This window comes from Rattus norvegicus, chromosome 4 (assembly GCF_021556685.1).
Source record: "Rattus norvegicus strain SHRSP/BbbUtx chromosome 4, alternate assembly SHRSP_T2T, whole genome shotgun sequence".
NCBI classification, from domain to species: domain Eukaryota; kingdom Metazoa; phylum Chordata; class Mammalia; order Rodentia; family Muridae; genus Rattus; species Rattus norvegicus.
In genome coordinates, this window is record NC_141537.1 from 49,275,632 (window position 1) to 49,294,150 (window position 18,519).

At 36.5% G+C, this 18,519-nt stretch overlaps 1 long non-coding RNA gene across 1 annotated transcript in view; it reads left to right on the top strand.

Moving 5' to 3' along the window:
* Positions 1-18,519, top strand: part of LOC147994763 (uncharacterized) — a 158,585-nt gene that overhangs the window by 90,902 nt on the left and 49,164 nt on the right. The window contains exon 4 of the long non-coding RNA XR_015687212.1: positions 7,915-8,000. This is a non-coding gene — a long non-coding RNA (uncharacterized LOC147994763). The remainder of the gene's footprint in view (positions 1-7,914; positions 8,001-18,519) is intronic.

The following is an 18,519-nucleotide window of genomic DNA, read 5'->3' on the forward strand; positions in this document are numbered from 1 at the left end:
CATGTATTCTGAGGGAAGCAGCTATCCCAATCACCACTTAATGCTTGTGTATTCATTGCCCTAACCTGTAGTCTGCACAAAGAAGTACACCTTGCGTTTCTCATATCTTCCGGAGATGTTCATGACAGTGGGTAAACTAGCTCCATTCTGTGTGCTCCAAGATTACACTGGAGGTCACCCAGGTAACCTTAGCTCAGCTGGACCTGAAGTTCCCTTGTGTGTCATCACTGTGTCGCTGCTAACTCCCATAATGGGTGAGGACGTGATTGAGTGTTGGACTTTGTTGTAGACCATGCAAGTAGAGAAATGCATCAGATTTAGTGATGTGGAATTGATCCATAATTGACAAAGCCGGAAGATTTGGTCTACTGAGGTTATGAACTCAGTCGGAAAAGCACAACGATTTTGAAGTACGGAATGACACCAAAAGGAAAACGGCATTAATCATGGGAGACTGAGGTGTCATTTCCATGCCGAGACAAGTCACATCTATTCTAGCTTGTCTGTACATAAGCCACTGTGTTTTTCAATTTATAAAATAAATAAATGAATTTATGTTTTGTAGTCAGATCCTTCAAGATGTGAGACATGCCGAAAAGCACCCAATGCCTCTGCTGACAAATTTCCAAATTTTTCAGATTTATATTTCTGAATCATGCACAGGTTCCATTCTGTCACCACAGAAGAAAAGAAAACCCACAATAAATAGGTATGTCTTGATATGATGAAGTGTTTCATGATACATTTTGAGGACAACAGTGACAGAAATAAGAAATACTTCTTGGTCTACAGTTCTTTCAAATGTACTATCAAAATATAGTGAGTTTGGACCTATGGATAAAGCTGGCCCAGTGGACAAAGGTGCTTGCTGCCAAGTCTGACACCCTGAGTCAGATCCTTGGGATCCGCACGAGCAGAAGAAGAAAAAGGCTATCATTAAACTTTGCTCTCTAACCTCAGTGTATGCACCAACAAAAGTGTAATAAAAAAGACTGGTTATTATTTGGTACCCTAAAAATTTGTTTTGTCGGAATACTAGGAACAGTTAAATCTAATGGAACAATATGGGTGGCATTAATTATCTTTATATTACAAAAACTAAATAGCCAGCTTTCTTCAAATTTTTGCTTGCAATAAAAGCATCAATCTCTCTCAGATACATGTGAGGTTCGAAGTATTATGTTGATATGTGTGTGCTTTGTGAATGATTAAATCAAACAGATCCATGCACCCAATTGCTTTGTATACTTCTTCACATGATAAAATTGCTAAATGTCCATTCAGTTAATAATTGAAAATACAGAATAATTTACTATTCAATGTGTTTACTAGCACACATTGTTCCTACATAAAATCCAGCTGCCGCCCTTTCTTCATCTTGTCCATTCATTTTTGAGCCTCTTGTAATCAATTAACTTTCAACTTTTATATTTAATGCTTTTTATTCCACATGTAAGTGATATCTATCAGCCAGTGTTTATTTTTCTTTGCCTTGCTTATTTCACTCATTATTGTGACCTCCAAGGTCATGCATGTTCTTGCAAGTACTGAGATGTCCTTTGGAGTGGTTTAGTTTTACTGTTTACAGTGTGTTTACATTTCTTTTGCATATCTCATTAGCCACTGAAATATTTAAATCAACTGCATACTAAGACATAATATCGCTATATCTCATATTAGTTTTACATTTAACTTCATTGTGAATCTGTATAACCCCAACTAATTCCCCCCTTCTTAAATGGTTCTTCGTTTTCCCATATGTTCTCTTATCCTGTTATGTTTTATCCTTTGATAATATTTGCCCTGATGATTATGAAGTTGAACAGGTGGCTTTAATTTGTCTTCCCATTATGATTACTGATGTGAATTAGCATTCGTATACGTGTTTGCCATCTACATACCTTCTTTGGAGCAACATTTATTTAAATCCTCTGCTTATTTTTAAAGTAAGAATATTTACTTTCTGCTATGAGATTAGTTTACATATACTTTGGATATTAACACCTTGTCAGCTGTAAGATTTGTAAATATATCTCCATCAACTTAGATTGTCTCTTCTCTCCGATTTTTCCAGTTTTACAAAGACTTTTAATTGATGCAATGCTACCAATCATTTTCTCTTGTTTTCCGTGTTTTAGTGTAGTCTCCAAGAAATGATTGACCTTAACTAATGCGTTAGAAGAGTTCCCATTTTCTTCAAGTTAGTAAAATGTTAATATGCACAAAATTTTATTGATTTTCTTGTGCTATACTTATTTTCATTAAAATGTTAAACAATAGTAATATAAGAAGTTATCATCATACCTTAATTCATTTGTTTTTTATGACTTTGCTTATAATAGTCTAAATTTTTTGAGTATAATTTATAGAGTCTAAAAGCAAGTTTTGAGCAGAGGATTAGACTCCCATACCAAATAATAACCAGTTTAATTTTTTTAATTTGTTACTTCTAATTTACGATTGTGACAGATGCCTCCTCTCAGAGAATATTAAAGCACATATTTGATCATGAAGTAGAAACAATTTTGTTATTGCTTAGTGAGATCTTCCTGGGAAAACTGTGTAAAAGCATCTTACTTTTGGTCTTATGGTTACGCTACTGGAGATAATAAGTAGTTAAAATCATTTTTCTTGATGAATATTTCTACTTTTCTAAAGCATCATCACTATGTAAGTGTCATCCAGAGAACATAATGTCTGTGGTTCTGAAATTCTTCTTCCATTTCTATTGACTAAGAAAATGCATGGCATTATTTTAGAACTTAATATTCCAGTACAAATGTGCAGTACATTTTTATTATCCATTCATCTAATGAAGGACAAAAGAAATAAAGAAATTTCAGATAAAAGAAAGACAAACGCTGCATTTCTTTCTCATCTGCATGTCACTGTTCTAATCCCTCATATATGAATATACTTACTACACACAGAAACCAGGAATATATTAAAAGACCATGAATGGGAACTTGTGAGATAGAAAATAGTATACAGATGATATTCAGTGGGAAATAGAAAAACTGAGAAGAGGAACCATTTGGGTCCTGAGACTAGTGGTCAGTAAAAGCAAGGGAAATACAAGGGACAAATAACAGAAATGTAGTTTGATAAAATTTTATTGACTCTTATTATTTTATACTTACCTAAAATTATTTATACTATATATGCCTATAAGTTGATATGTGCATATTTAAATCACATGATAATACTACCACAAGTACCATGAACTAACAAAAAGACCTAGTACTTGAGATGAAAAAACATCCTTTGAATTATTGGTCATGACAGTACATATGACCCTAAAGAAAACATAGATTTTCAATGTAGCCTTTGGTTGGCTCTGGGGGCTACTCTGGTGAGTACTGATTGAGTTCTATGGGTTGGATAAGACCTGAAGGCTTCTGTACTGCAGCCTAGCTTTTATTTTTTCAGAAAATATTATGATACGCACAAAGGGAATGAATCAAGCAATAGTCCTACCCAGCTACAACACCTATGAACCACAACAATGACCAGCATGACAAGTATAAAGGACCCAAAAGTAGCAGTCACATATCAGTGGCAACCAACAGCATTCTAACTGAAGTTCCCTCAACAGGAAGGAAACTTCCCTGGGTAATAGAAATTTAACCAAAGTCAGTGCCTGGTGAGTTCATGGAACTTAGAAGTGAGTCTACTATCACTATTTAGATATATCATCCTAATCTTCACTCCACACTAAATTCTACATACTTATAGATAATTACAACTCTCACCACTACTCAAAGAAACTTCTCTTTCTAGCAAATGTAGCCCATTGCAGAAAACAATACACACAACGCAAAGATTGATATAAGTAATCGATGAGCACAGTCCCAACAGACAGATCTACACTACAGTTTCTGCATTTATGCTTCAGGGGGCATCAAGGAAGATAAGGTGTAAAGATGGTGACAGCCTTCACAAAGGAAGTTTGTTGTGAGACAGTTTCTGATAAACATGGATTATTATAGAAGACCAGAGTGGTGGCAGCATCAGTCAACTTATTCATGTGAAAACGGAAAAATTTCTGGGTCCCGTTTCCAGTCAAAGATCTTTAGACAGCTACGGACTGGGAGCATAAAGAGCTGCTCCAGTGGTGCACAAAGCTTCATCTTCTTTTCATTTGTCTCAGCATATTTTTCTTGATTTTAAATGTTTTTGTTAGTGTTATTTTCTTTTGATTCTAAAACTTATTCTACTGATGACTAGGATGGTGCATATTGTCGAAAAACTGCCAGACCTCTGTATATATTCTATTTCCTTATCCTAGTCCTGTTTGATTTTTAGTATGTGAGTATACTTACACACACACACGCGCACACACACACACATGCACACACACACACACATACACACACACGTATATACATATATATGGATATATGGAGTTCGAAGAATAAACTTTGAGTCTCGTTCCACCTTGTTTTTTGTTTATTGGTTTGGTTTGTTTTGTTTTTTTCAGACCTGACTATTCTCATTGGTTTAGGAGTTTTCAGGTTAGCAAGACCGAAGATCTGACTTTCTCTACTTCCTGAGCACTTGTATTGATGTGCGTGCTGCCATGCCTAGTTCTCTCTCTATATATATAGGTGGAATCTAACTCAGGTCTTTGTAATAGCCTGGACACCATTTAACATACTGAGTTATCTCCCGACTTTCAAGCTTCCCAGCAGTCCTGGCTCTTACTGTTGAGACATTTGCAATCCTTTCTTTAGTTAAATTTATTCTCATTCATTAATAAATCCCCCATTCTATTTGTTTTTCTAATTCTGTATTACCTGATTGAGAATTTCATGATAGTCATCCTTTCCCAACACCTCTTAGACACATTCACCTTTACTGATGTACCCAATTTTGTGTCCTAATTAGAAAAATGTCTATTAATATTTGTACTACTATATACTCTTGATTGGGTGGCATTCACTGGAGGGTAGTCTCCTATTCAAACTGCTGCGTGACAGATTTTTATTGAGGAGGTTTAACACACTCAGACACACACACACACACACACACACACACACACACACACACACACACTCCACTAATCTCCCCAGGAAATGAAAATGACTTGTCATCAGACTATAACAATGATTAATTCATCATCTAATTTGATAAACAAATGACTTTTGTTTTTCATTTTGAGTGTGTGTGTGTTTGTGTGTGTGGTGTATGTGTGTGTGTACGTGTGTGTGTATGTGTGTGTGTGTGTGTACGTGTGCGTATGTGTGTTAGGAGCAGAAGTGTTGTTGATGAGTAACAGGTTGTTTATAAGGACAAAGGATAGCTCAAACTTGACTCAGTCACCAGAAAGCCATACATCATGAATGACTATGTTGAAGGGTACAAACATGGCGTTATCCATGAACTTATAGGCAGGTCTATGATGTCTTCTTTCCTTTCTTTTTCTTTTTTAAATTTAAAATATATTCTTCTTTCATATACATCCTGAAAAGAGACCACAATTTCCCCTCTCTCCACCCCTCCAAGTTGTAACCCTCTAACCCCAGATCGACTGCCACTCAGTTTCTCTTCAGAAAAGAGCAAGCCTCCAAGAGAACAACCAAAAAAAAAAACAAAAAACAAAAAAAAAAAAAAAAAAACAAAAACAAAAACAAAAAATAATAAAATAATACAAGGTGAAAGCCCTCTTATCAAAACTGGACAAGGCAACTTAATACAAGTAAAAATGTCTCAAACTGAGACAAAAGCATCAGAGAAACACCTGCTCCCACAATTCCAAGTCATGCAAAATTACCAAGCTAACAGGCATATAAGAAGATAGCATGCACCAGACCCATTCAGGCCACATATTTCCTACTTCTGTCTCTGTTAGCTCATGTGAGTCTTGCTTATTTGATTCCCTGATCCCTGTCTTCCTGGTATAGTTCATCCCTTCTAACTGCTACAATCTTTTTTTGTGATTCCACAGTAACAAGTAGAGAAACTCTAATTTAGACTCTATGCATGTCTGCTGTGGGTCTCTGCACTTGCTCGCCACCTGTTGGCAGAGAAAGCCTTGATGATGATAAATAGACAAGGAACCAATCTATGACTATAGCAGAACAGCTTTAAATACCATATCATTGATTATTTTCCTGGTCATATTTAGTTCTATGTGGGTCTCTGGCCTATACATTTTCTAGTTCCTTACCATCCAGGTCACTGGATCCCAAGTTCAATCAGATATTGATTGGCTATCCTAACAAGTTCTCTGCCACCATTGCCTCATCACACCTTACAGGCAGGGCAGTTTGTAGATCCACAGTTTTATGGTAAGTTTGGTGTCCAGTTTTCTTTTTCTGTAGCCTTCAGACTACCTTCCTGAACTGTAGAGTTCATGCAGTTTCTCTAGTCAGACTCTCTATGCTTGGCAGTTGTTTTCTCCTTTAACTCTTAGGTGGGGTTCCTCTTTCCTCTTCCAAGTTCCTATCTCCTGGGCACCTGACATTTGTTTGCTTCCTGGGACACTCAAGCTCTCCTTCCCTTCTCTAGAAAGTATTGTAATTAGTAGAGAGCATTTCAATTCAAAAGAAGAGACCGAGACCATGAAGCACACTAAACAAGGAGCACCAACTTACACACACACACACACACACACACACACACACACACACACACACACAAAATCATCTGTTTTTCCCTCTCAGAATCTGTCAACTAGCCAGGAATGCAACTCCAAGTCTACCTCTCCTCTATACAGGAATTTGGCTTGACTTGAGACAAGTCTTGTACACACTGTCTAAGTTGTTGTGAATTTATATGTTCAGCTGAACTTTTGTGTCCAGAAAATAGTTTCGTTGTATTCATTCACCACCCATCACTCTTACAATTTTTCCAAATCATGACCCCTGAGTCATTGGGAAATAGTTTGGTACGCGCGCGCGCGCGCGCGCGCGCACACACACACACACGCACACGCACACGCACACGCACACACACACACACACACACACACACACACACACATATATAAACATTCCGAAGCCTCTTATTCTATTATTCTCTACACCTTGGTTAGTTGCAGGTCTCCCTGAGGTCTTCAAGACATCCCTAACCTGAAATTACTTCAAAGGGAATCAATTAGTTGTGGTTAGAATTCTTAGTGGTTTAACTTTCTCTAAATAATTCAGCAAGAGACACATTTTGTTTAGTGGCTATAATATTCACATTGCTTTCCAAAGTGAACTTGATTTTTTTTTCTTTGCTTAATTAATGTCATGAAGTAAATGCATTTGTCTATGCTTCTTCTAAGGAATATCCAATATATAAATCCTAATATTATTTTATATTTTTGTATTAAATGTATTCTTGAAAGGTATAGAAGAGAACAATCATAATTATTTTTAATAAAATTATATGTATTTTTAATACACTCAATGTGAAGTTATCAATGATTAAAACATGAAACACCTTCTTAACCATACTTACTTTTGTTGTTTTATGTCTTGATAACTTTTATATTTTTTTACTGCTTTGCAAATTATGAATACTCCATGTATACAAGCCAATGTAATAGATGACCATTTATATTTTGTTTATTTTAATTAGCATTCTGCCTCAAGTTTTATTCACATAATAAACATATTCTCCAAACAATCCTTTCATTTCAAGGATTGATACAATCATATTGTTTGCATTGACTTTATTTTCAACTCATTCATACCTTAGTTATAATTTCTTCCAATGTATTTCTGAATTTTCTTCATTGTAATTAATTGAGTTTTGTGTAGGTATATATTTTTATCCTTCAAATGTTTGAAAAATTCTTCCTCTAATAAGCTATTCAATGCTTAATAGATGGTTCTAGAAATGAAGCCAATTCCTAGAGATTGTTATTCTTGTCCTTTATTAAGACACTACAAATTGACCCATTTAATTGTTTTTTTTTCCCACCAGCTTTTACCTGATGTTTCTAGAGAGTGCTCTCCTTGAGTGACTTTAGGTGAAGTAAACATCATTGGCCCTTTTCAGTAGGAGAATTGGTAAGTAGACATAGTCAAAATAAATTCATGAAAAATTTTATCCCTTTTCCTATTCCTTTTGCTGGTACGTCTATGACAAATATGCTTAGATAATGGACAAAGTTTCTCATTTTCTTCAATTATTTCTTGTAATTTGCTTTTTAGTTTTTCACAGTCATGAAGTACAGTAGGTTATACTTTTCACAGTTATGTAAAGCTCATTTAGTGAATATTTTAGTTTTACATTATTCAGTTCTAAATGTTGAATTGAATCTTTTGGTATTTTATAATTACATACTTTCTGTTGAGATTACCTATTGTGTTAATCTTGACAATATCATTTCTCCCTACTTCATTGAATATAACCTTTAAATTAATTGAGCTAAATAATATAAAGTCATGATCATGTTATTGACAACTTTATTCCCAACGTTCTGTAATTATTATAACCTTTGTACCTGAAAATGATGACATGAATGAAAATTTGTTAGAAAGTACACATTTTTTTAAGTCATCACTTTTCTCTTCTACTATCTCATCCTTTTCTACATAGCTCTCTTTGTAAAAAAAAACAATTCATGAGCTTAAGTTGGGAAATGTGACCCCTAGAGAAATTTTAACAATTTACAATATATATGTCTGAAAAAGTACAAGGAACCACGAATTGGCTTCACTCTACATGAACCAATCACAGTCAATTTATAAAATGACTTAAACATCAACCAATGAACTATCAAGCTTTCCTTTGCATACATGATTCATCTAGACTGCTATGTCTCCTGCTATATTCATAGACATTAAATTTACAGAAAAATTGAAAACTGGACAGCCACAGTATCTTAGACAACGTTTCCTACACTCCTGAATGAATGCAAAAAAATGGGTATATTGCTAATTTTTATTAGCCAAAATATACCTGGTGATACATAGTAAAGCAATAAGGGGACTGTAATTAACTGAAAACAACTGTCTTAAAAGACTGTGGGGCAGGATCCCACACGTGGCCCATACATGTACAGCCACCAAACTAGATAAGATGGATGAAGCAAAGAAGTGCAGGCCAACAGGAACCGGATGTAGATCTCTCCTGAGAGACACAGCCAGAATACAGCAAATATATAGGTGAATGCTGTCATTAAACCACTGAACTGAGAACAGGACCCCTGTTGAAGGAATCTTAGAAAGGACTGAAAGAGCTGAAGGGGCTTGAGACCCCATATGTACAACAATGCCAAGCAACCAGAGCTTCCAGGGACTAAGCCACTACCTAAAGACTATACATGGACTGACCCTGGGCTCCAACCTCATAGGTAGCAATGAATAGCCTAGTAAGAGCACCAGTGGAAGGGGAAGCCCTTGGTCCTGCCAAGACTGAACCACCAGTTAACGTGATTCTTGGGAGGAGGGCAGTAATGGGGGGGGAGGATGGTGAGGAGAACACCCATAAAGAAGGGGAGGGGGAGGAGTTAGGGGGATGTTGGCCCAGAAACTGGGAAGGGGAATAACAATCGAAATGTAAATAAGAAATACTCAAGTTAATAAAGACGAAAAAAATAAAAACAAACAAACAAAAAAAAAAACCCAAACCAAACCAAAACCAAACAAAAAGACTGTTACTTAGTTGCATTACTACAAAGTTTTGCACTTTAAGTGGCATTCAATATACATGTATGAACTCTATATTGGGCTATGTGTTATCACTGAACAGAATTCATAATATTAGAATAAGCCTTTCTAGTTGTCACAATGTCTTGATTGTTCTGTGTAGTATTTCCAGAAGTATTTAGACCAGGTATAAATAACTCATTCAGGAATAGTTGACAATTAAAAGACAGGAGTTCAGTTTTCCCTGTTGTGCTTGAAGGAGCTTGGTAATTCACTTAGTTTGAATTTCAACAACCTCATCACTGATCAGAGGATCTGGACAGGGAGTATGGCAGTCATCACCAAATGTTTCCATTACATTATACTTTATAACACATTTGTTTTGGGATTGCACTCTAAGATTCATGGAAAGTACAAAAAAGGGGGAAAACCCTGGATTTAAACTTAACTATAAATCCCATGTGAACCTAACAATTCAATTATCACCATTTACTTCCAAATTCATTTTCCTTATGCAATCTCTAAAGTAGAAAAATATTTTATTTTATATATATGAAGCAGATTGTGTGTGTGTGTGTGTGTGTGTGTGTGTGTGTGTGTGTGTGTGTAATATGTTTTCAGGAAGAAATGTCTTTTTTTCATCATTGATTATAATGCATAACTATTCACTAGGTAGAATTGCTGTAGGTATTACCATTTCTTTTGAAAGAAATTTGCTTCTTTGTGAACCTGCTGACACAGCCCTTTCTGTATGAGTCTGAAATGGATGACAGTACAGAAAACCCGAGAAAATCCTTGCAATAGTCAACTTCTTGTGTATTCCTAATCTCAGAAATCATTTCACTTTTGATACTGGTTTACCACAGACTTCCTTTTTAAATGCCTATTATTTAGGAGAAGAGAGAGAGAACATTGTACAAGATAAGGTCTCTGGATATATGTGAACTCAAATTGGCAGAAGAAGCACATGGTGATATGTATGGACATTAAAATGAAACCCAGTAGCAATGAAATATAATAGCCTTTGAAAAACTCCTGGGTTATCAGACTATGATCTCAGATACTTTTCACTTCATAGATTATAAGTGACATTTGAATATAAAACTTTGTGTGCTCATTCTAGAAATGCAGTGAGTTAAGATGAAGTTCCTTTGAATAAAGCTGTCATTGAGGAAAAAAGTAACAGCATAGCTTTGAAAACAATGAAGGGAGATAGAGATATGGCTCAGGGTTTAAAAGGACAGGCTGCTCTTCCAAAAGATTCACATTCACTTCCCAGAGCCCTTTGCAGTTCACAAATATCTGTAATTCATGTCTCACCGGATCCACTCTTGTAGACTGATTTCAAAAGTCACCGAATATACATGTGCACAGATATAAGTATTCAGACAAACACTCATGGGTATAAGACCTCATATGCTCATGGATTGCTAAGATTAATGTAGTAAAAATGGCCATGTTGCTAAAAGCAATCTATAAATTCAATGCAATTCTCATCAAAATTCCAACTCAATTCTTCATAGAGTTAGGAAGAACAATTTTCAGATACATCTGGAATAACAAAAATAATCCAGGATAGCAAGTACTATTCTCAACAATAAAATAACTTCTTAGGGAATCACTATGCCTGACCTCAAGCTGTATTACAGAGCAATAGTGATAAAAATATTCAGTATTGATACCGAGACAGGCAGGTAGATCAGTGGAACAGAATGGAAGATCCAGAAATGAACCTACACACATATGATCTTTGACAAAGGAGCTAAAACCATCCAGTGGAAAAAAGACAGGATTTTCAAGAAATGGTACTGGTTCAACTGGTGGTTCCCATGTAGAAGAATGCAAATTGATCCATTCTTATCACCTCAAGTCCAAGTGGATCAAGGACCTCCACATAAAACTGAATACACTCAAACTAATAGAAGAAAAAGTAGGGAAGTACACTGAACATGTGGGCTCATGGAAAAAAAATTCCAGAACACAACATCAAAGGCTTATGCTTTATGATCAAGAATCAACAAATGGGGCCTCATAAAATTGCAAAGCTTCTGTAATGCAAAGGACAGTGTCATTAGGAAAAAACAGCAAACAACAGATTGAGAAAAACATCTTTACCAACCATACATCGGATAGATAGCTAATATTAAAAATATACACAGAACTCAAGAAGTTAGATTCCAGAGAATCAAATAACCCTATTAAAAATGGGGTACAGAGTTAAACAAAGAATTCTCATTTGAGATATATCAAATGGTCATGAAGCACCTAAGAAATGTTCAACATACTTTATCATGAGGGAAATGCAAATCAAAACATCCCTGATATTCCAACTCACACCATTCAGAATGGGTAAGATCAAAAACTCTGGTGACAGCAGATGGTGGCAAGTATGTGGAGAAATAAGAACACTCTTCCATTGCTGGTGGGATTGAAAGCTGGTACAACCACTATGGAAGTCAGTCTGGTGTTTCCTCAAAAATGTGGACATAGGACTACCTGATGACCCAGCTATACCATTCCTGGGCATATACCCAAAATATGCTCCAACATATAACAAACGCACAAGCTCCATTATGTTCATAGCCTTATTTATAAGAGCCAAAAGCTGGAAAGAACCCAGATGTACCTCAATATAGGAATGGATATAGAAAATGTGGTACATCTACACAAAGGAGTACTCTTCGGCTATTGAAAACAATGACTTCATGATTTTTTATGCAAATGGATGGAATTAGAAAGTATCAACCTGAGTGAGGTAACCTAATCCCAAAAGAACCCACATGATATGCACTGGCTGATAGGTGAATATTAGCCCAAATATCAGAAGAGCCAAAATATAAATTTACAGACTACAGAAGCTTGAGAAGAAAGACCAAGGTGTGGATGCATCAGTACTTCTTAGAAAGGGAAATAAAAGTCACAGGAGGAAATGTGGAGACAGTGTTGAGCAGAGTCTGAAGGAAAGGCCATCCAGAGACTGCTATACAGGGAGATACATCCCACTTCCACAGTCACCAAACCCAGTCACTATTGGAAAGACCAAGAGGTGCAAGCTAACAGGAACCTGATGTGGCTGTCTCCTGAGATGGTCTGCCAACTCCTGATGAATACTGAGCAGGATGCTCTCAGCCAAACATTGGGCTGAGAATGGGGTCCCCAATGGAGGAGTTAGAGAAAGGACTGAAGTAGCTGACGGGTGCTGCAAACCCATAGCAAGAACAACAATACCAACCAATCAGACCCTCCCAGAGTCCCCAGGGATGAAACCACTAACCATAGAGTACACATGGAGCAACTCATGGCCTCAGCCACATATGTAGCAGAGGATGGTCTTGTCAGGTATCAATGGGAGGAGAGGCCCTTGGTCCTGTGAAGGCTTGATGTCCCAGTGTAGTGAAATGTCAGGACAAGGAGGCAGGAAGAAGCTGTTGGTTGCTTGGGGGCAACATTCATGGAAGCAGGGGATGGAGAATGGAATTGGGGGTTATGGGAGTGGAACAAAGAAGGGGGATAACATTTGAAATTTAAATAAAGAAAATAGCCAATAAAAATAAATCAATTAAAAAAGAATAGATACAAAATGTCAAAAGATTGAAAAACTATTAGAAGGTGGATATTGTGATACAGTCAATTATGGTTTTCTATCTAGTCCAGGAGTATTTTAGACAGCTGGCCGATGACATCTCAGAAAATAATACAGTTAGGCAGAAGTAATCACAAAAGGCAGAATGATCTGGAAAGCAGGGCAGTATCCTAATTCATTAATAACTTAACTGTATTTTATATCCATCACACATTGTGAGAAGATAAATGTGATGAGAACAAAATTCTGTACCGTTTATGTCCAAATTTGTTACTGAAATGTATGAGAAAGAAGGTTTTGTCATCAGCTCTTCAAGTAGGTTCTAATGAATTGAAACAGTAATGGTGCAGTTCCGTGATCTACTATGTTTCAAGTTTCTTCAGTCTGTATGATGTCATTAATTCCAGTATTGGTTTCTGAACCATTTCTAGATGCAACTTCTAAAGCCAAGCTCACCTAATTCCTCCATATCTTAGCATGTCTGAAATAAAGAGAGAACATTTTAAAATAATGTTCATCAAATTGGTTCTTTGACAGTTTCATACATGTATACGGTATACTGTGATTAATATAACTTTATGTGATTTAGAATAGGCTGATACTGCCAAAATACGACCTACCATGTTAGAGAATAATCGCCTCACAGCTTTTCAATTTCTTAACTGTAGAATTTTATTCTTAATTAGTACACACTTCTACCCTTTCAAATGAGCATTCCTAAAAGTACTTTAGTTAAAATGAGCTATTGGTAATGAAGCTAAATTTACTGAGCCAAAAATCTTCTTTAACTTAAAATGTATAAATAAAAGAGTTGATTAAAATGAAGTTATTAAAAGTGTTTTTCTTTGATAATTACACAATTTTTATTAAGCCTGGGAACTGCTCAATGTGTCCCTCTTTCAGTTCAGATAGTCCCACTTGTTGGTGAGGACCGTCTGCTTTCCCCTATGTAGGCCTTGCACATCCATGACAGATGACAGCAATTATCTCCTCTCACCTGCAGAAAGCAGGAGAGATACACTCTGATTAGCTACTAGAGTCATCAGAAATCAATTAGAAGCCTGGGGCTGAGCCAAAGAGCTGTCCAGTACGTTCAGCAATTGTGTGTGATGGGGCCTTGTTGTTACTTCACAAAACTTTACTCTTCTCCTGAGTTTGTCTTGGCTTCTGCTTTGGCCATGAATATTCAGCTGTGCACTTTGTACATTTTGTAAGGTCCATTCCCATTTTTCTCCTATTCTGGACTTCATACCCTGCCTCACTTCCTGGCATTTTTCTTCTTGGTACTATTGTTCACCTGCTTAATTCCTGCTTTTGTCAGTGTGAGTCCTCCAAATAAATAAGCAGACCTTAGCATTGCTGTGACATTTCTTCATCTTAATGTAATTATTTATTGGCAGATTATTTTCTGAGTAACAGGTTTTATAACTTTTCTTGAATGATATTAGAACAGCTGTTTATCGTTTTCACAGTTTACTGTGGGGGATAGGAATTAGTGTTTGTGTTTAATATAGGATTGTTGGATAAATACATCCTTTATATTAGGGTTTAGTTCATTTCCTCTATGAAATCAGATTCTCCTTACTTACCAAAAGAAACTATTTATCAATGAAGTAGTCCTGCATATAGTTGCTTTTTACCTGGAAACCAAAACTTCTGTGAATTTTTTTACAATTTTATTAAGAAATGTCATGTCTTTTGGACCACAGAGACTTATGCAATGTGAGAAGACATATGGCAGCAGTGATTTGACATCTCTGCCCTGAGGAATTTATGGTTCATTTCCCTTAATATTTTTTTTAGTAAACCTTAACACTGGGTACAATCTTTGACACAAGGAAATAAAGGTTGACTTTTTGATCTTGATAGATTGGTCCAAGAGTTTTGGTTTCACTTTGTGATCATCTACTTTTAAATAAGTGATTATCTAACTTGAAGCCTTCTTTCTGAAATTTTTAATGTGTAGGCCTTGGAAAATTTACCTAATCATGCAAGATTACTTTTACCAATAAGAAAATGGAGATTAGGAATCAATTCCATTTTTGAATGAAAAAAATCAAAAAATCTAAAATATAAAGATAATGTTCAGCATTATTGTCAGGATTTGGTGCAGGAGCTATATCACAATGATAAATAATTATTCATGATGAACTTACTGGAGACCAGGCAATAAATAGGCACTTTAAAATTATTGCAGTCCTAGAGATTCAGGGCACAATTCAGTGGTAGAATGATCAACTAACACTCATGAGATACTGAGTTCAATTCTAACACTAAAAACCAAACATCGATTTCCTGATGTTTTTACAATCATTCCCTTTGGGCAGTGAGACAAATTACCTCACGTTCAGTATAGAGTAAATTTAATTTTCTGTCCTTCCAGAAAACATATGTGATCTCTATAAGGCATAAATAAATGCTACCCTCTGCACAAAACTGGGATGTTTCAATGCCCTTAATACTCCAAATGCCTACAGCACATTGTTATCACCTGGCAGGTATTAAAAGTGAAAACTTGGATTCTACTAAGAAATAGTTGATGATTTATTAACTGCAGTTTCAAAGACATTTTTCTTTGAAGTGTTGTGTATGCCAATTAAAACCCACATGCCCTGAGTTCTCTGCCTCCCTGTGGGTCCTCTAGACAATTCCAGCATTTGCAGGTTCTGCCCTGTCCCTTCTACACACCATTGCCAAGGCCACAGTTCTGTCTTCATTCCTGGAGGTCTGCTGTCACCCAGCACATTTAGGTAAGATACCCATGACCCGATCCCTTTCTTGCTGTGTTCCCAGCAAGCTTAGTAACATCTTGAGGATTGTTCTGCTCCGTTGGTGCTTAAATCTAATTTTATAAAGATGATAGAGGCCTTTTAAAGGGGAAATGAATAAAAACCCTTAACAAATACAGGAAAATACAGTCAAACAGAATAAGGTCTTTAAAGAGGAAACCAATAAATATAAAGAAACACTGGAAATCACAACTAAACACATAGAGGAAGTGAATGAAACTTTTCAATATCTAAAAATGAAATTAGAAGCAATAAAGAAAACACAAACTAAAAAAAAATCCTGGGAATGGAAATCCTTGGAAAGACAATAGGAATGGCAGAGGAATGCTTCAGTAACAGAATACAAGAGAGAATGCCAGATATGATACAGGAAACTGATAAAATGAACACAATAAATAGTAAATCTAAAAAATTTCTAACATAAAACATCCAGAACTTTTGGGACCCTATGGAAAGACCAACACTAATGTTTAATAGGAATAGAAAAATATCACCATTTCAAAGTCCCAGAAACTATCTTCACCAAAATCATAGAAGAAAAATTCCAAAGAATAAGAAATATACAGGAAGCTTACAGAACACTAAACAGACCAGAAAAGAAAATCCTATAGTCACTTAATAATCAACACACTTAATGTATGGAACAAAGAAAGAATATTAAAAACTGCAAGGGAAAATGTCAAGTAATATATAAAGTCAGACCTATCAAAATGAAATCTGGACAGATATCTTTCAGTCTCTTAGAACAAAAGGTGTGAACCCAGTCTACTGTATACACCCACATATGCACTCACCATAGATGGAGAAAACAAGACATTTCCTGAGAAACCAAATTTAAGTATATCTTTCCACTAATCCAGACTAATGGAGGATGCAAAAAGGAAAGACTCCAACACAAGAATGTCAACTACACTGAAGAAAACACAAGATATAATTTCACACCTGAAAAACTAGAAGAAGAGAAATATTCTCTCCCTCTCCCTCCCCCTCTCCCTCTCCGTCTCCCTTAACCTTCTCCTCCTTCTTTCCCTCTCTCTTCACCTCCCTCTTCCTCACCCCCCTCTCACACACACATATACACACACTACCAACACCAACATCAAAATAATAGGAATTAACAATCATTAGCCATTAATATCTTTCTACATCAATGGACTCAATTCCCAATAGAAGGTATGGGATAAGAATAGAAGTGAAAACAATATCCATCATTTTGCTGCAGATGCTTATCTAACATGCAGAAGAGTCAATTCTCTCATTTGATAGGTTGGTTTTATACACAAGTACCCCATGAACATTCTAAGCCCAATAAATGCCTTGATTTCCTCAACAGATTCATCTTTGAAGTCCCAGCAATAATAGTACTTTGGTTTTTCTGTATGTATTTGATGCCCATGTAATTTGTCTTTTCGCTCAAATTCTGCCAGAAGTTGTTTATGATAAACAGGGAAAGGAAAATCTATACTGGTGCTTTCTTCAGTATTGTAATCTGAAATGTTCACTAGCCCTTTATCATCCTTATTTGGCAGAATTAGGTGTAGAAAGAGCAGGGGAGAGAGGACAAGAAGAGTGAATGGGAATCTATGATAGGCAGGGTGAGAGGGTATCATCTGTACAACATGCCAGAAACTTCAGATGTTGGCGGCTCTAGGGAGTCTTTGACAGTAACTCTATTTGAGACTCCTAGCAGTGAGGAAACATGAAATTGCCACCCAATGTAACCAGGGAGAACTCCCAGTGGAGGAAATAGGACACCAAATTCACTTGGAAAACCGTCAACCAAAACTTTCTCTTCTGTAAAATTACTGCAGGGACACAGGTGAAACAGGTTGAGGAAAAGGCCATTCATTGACTGTCCCATCTTGAGACAGATCCCATGGGCAAGAACCAATCCCTGACACTATTAATAACACTCTGTTAGGATTGCAGACAGGAGTCTAGCATAACTGTCCTCTGAAAGGCTTCACCCAGCAGCCAGCAGAAACAGATATAGAGACCCACAGTCAAACATTAATGGAGCTTAAGGCTTCTGGGAGAGTTGGGGGAATGATATATTGAACCAGGAAGGGATATTGACTCCACAAGAGGTCCAACAATGTCAACTAATCTGGATTCTGGGAGGCCCCCAGAGACTAAACCAACAACCAAAGAGCATGCATGGACTGAAAAAAGGACCCCAGGATATATGTATCAGAAGTGTAACTTGGCCTACATGTGGGTCCTTCAACAACTGGAACTGAGGCTAAATCTGACTTTATTGCCAGTCTGTGGATCCTGTTCCCATTACTGGGCTGCTGACATGGTCTGACCTCAGTGGGAGAGGATGTGCCTAGTCCTGCAGTGACTTGATGTGCCCTGGTGGATTGATACCTAGAGGGGTTCCTCTCTCATCTCAAAGGAGAAGCAGAAGGGAGAAGTGGGGCAGAGTTTTATGAGGAGGGAATAGGGGGAAAGGGGTGTTTACAATTGGGAGGTAAATTAAATAAATAATGAATAAACGGAAAAACTAACATGCTCTATTTTTCAAAAATTTTAAGTTACATTCCCATGCCATTCTATCAAA